The sequence below is a fragment of the Pteropus medius genome, unplaced genomic scaffold (genome assembly GCF_902729225.1).
Source record: "Pteropus medius unplaced genomic scaffold, Ma_sr-lr_union100, whole genome shotgun sequence".
NCBI classification, from domain to species: domain Eukaryota; kingdom Metazoa; phylum Chordata; class Mammalia; order Chiroptera; family Pteropodidae; genus Pteropus; species Pteropus medius.
The window spans coordinates 3,377,095-3,379,557 of NW_024353908.1; positions in this window are offsets into that span (position 1 = coordinate 3,377,095).

Here is a 2,463-nt window from a genome sequence, read left to right on the forward strand (position 1 = left end):
TATATTACTTTTTTTAGATGAAATAAAGCCATGTGTGTGCGCACATTCCTTGAAAAGAGAGTAAGAGAATAAGATCCAGATCTACCTAAGTCGCCAAAGACAGACATGACCATCTTTCAGTCCTCACAGAGCAGTAATTTCCAGCCATCTGAGATTTCACTAAACACCTAGAAATCCTCAACCAAATCTTAAGTTGAAATTGTTCTTTTTTAAGAGTGGAAGCTATTGCCTAACAAGCTGTAAATTTCTGCCACTTAGACTCTACTAAGCAAATCCCTCCCTCAAGATGATGAGTTGGGGCCATGTAGGACTCTTGTGTACAATTATGGGCCCTGTGCTTTAAAACCATCAATGATAGTTCTTTTGAATTCTTGTTAGCCTTATCACTTTAGAAACTCTCTAGTTGCAGACTAAAGCAAGTACCTTGTAGGATTTTTAATCATGTTTTTAAATTTAATAGTAAAAACAACTGCACAACCTCTATTTTAAGTTACTCAAGATAGTACAATATCCCTTTGTAAAATAAATACTTGCTGTGCACCTACTGGGTGCCAGCTCTGGCCTAAACTCTAGAATACTGGCTTTAAATGTCTTCAGCACTGCAAGAAGAGAGCAAATGCCATTTTTGCAGTAGAAATACAACTATAAGACAGCTAACACCCTCCCCTAACACTTGGGTGAAAAACCATCAGTTGGTCTCCAAGGAACCCCACAGGGTGACTTGTGAATTCATCCAGGTCCAGGCTCTGGCCCTGAGCTTTGCAGGTAGCACACCAGGAGCAGATCTATGGCCCAGGGGAAATCTATTAACCATGCTCATGAGACTGTTGCATAAAACCAGAAAGTCAATTTATTAATTTATGGTAAAAATTCTAACTATCCAAGGACCAGAACACCCATGTTTGTATGTTTTACCCCAACCTTCCTCTTTTCCTCTTCCATCTTCTTAGACTCTCCTCTTTCCTTCCTCCATCTCTGCTCTGACAAATATTTAGTGAGTATGACCTATGAGCCAGGCACAAGACTGAGAGCTAGAGGAACAATGATAAGATTTCTTGCCCTCAATCTAAGGAGTGGGAGAAAACCCTAATTGAAACATTTATACAAATAAATGCCAGGTCCCTTTTTTGTTTCATGGAACCCTTTAGCATGCTAACGACCACGAAGGTCCTGTCCTCAAAATAATGTGCATTCTCACACACACACACACACACACACACAACACTGTGCACACAATTTCAGGGAATTTTTGGCTACCCTGAAACCCGTCTGGGGATATGGAGTGCAGAACCTCCCCCTCTGCTGAACTACATGAGAAACAGCCAAGTCATACCCAGAAGTTTGCTTCAAGATTATGGAGTTGCAACATTTATGCGAACTGAATGTTCAAGGGCATTATGTTAAGATCACCTCCAACATGGTAGAAATGGCCTTGTCATTTGAGATACTCCATCTATTAAAAGTATCCCCTCACCTAGAGCAGTGCCTGAATGGAGTCCTGCCAACGTTAACCTCTATCCTCTTCTTAGGCTGACCTAACCCCATTTGTTGACTAGTCTCTCTTTAAATAGGCCAATATCTTGATCCACTGAGAGCCACAGACATATTTAGCCTTGGAGCGATATAGTGGTCTTCAGCAGACTTTGCACATCTCAGCTCTGAACTATCATGAATAGATTTAAAGCTTAACTTTCATAGGAAGCTACATCTTTCTTACTTGGAAGTTCTTAGAGTGTCCTAGTCTGATCCCCAGCAACTCTCAGCTGGCTTTTCCAATAGCATCCAGGAAACAATAAAACACAGATATCTGGCTCATCAAAAACCTCTCCAGTTTACCTTTCTTCTCTCCAAAATCTAGAGCATGAATTGGCAAATATTTTTCTGTAAAGGGCTATTCCGAAAAATATTTTTTCAGTAATTTTTTAGGTCTTTTCTCAACTTCTCAACTCTGTTGTTACAGTACAAAAAGCAGCTAAGATAATACACATACGAATGGGTGTAACAATGTTCCAATAAAACCTTATTTACAAAAAGCAGTGGGCTAGCCAGGTTTGACCTGTGGGCTGTATTTTGCTGACCCCTGGTCTAGGAGATGAAAATTCTCATGATGTCTTCTCCTTACCTCCCTCTACTCTCCCTCAGTGGTCTTTTTGAAGGATTCATTTCCATTGTATTTCCGAGGATTTATACAAACAGAGAGTTAGAATAGTCCTGTGGATACAGAAAATTAGATTGCTTTCAACTAGAAAAGGCTAGACATCGTCAGTGCTCAGTTTTCTTTCTAGTTTGTACAGTGTGGAGAAGTAGGAAAGAGACAAAATATGAACATGGGAAAAGGTTAAGAATGTTAAACCAGAGAACATATAATTCTAGCAAAGCACAAGAAGTGGTTAAGAGCACTTACTCTTAAGTCAGATAATGACAGTAATAATATCCACATAACACAGGCAACATTTACTGAAT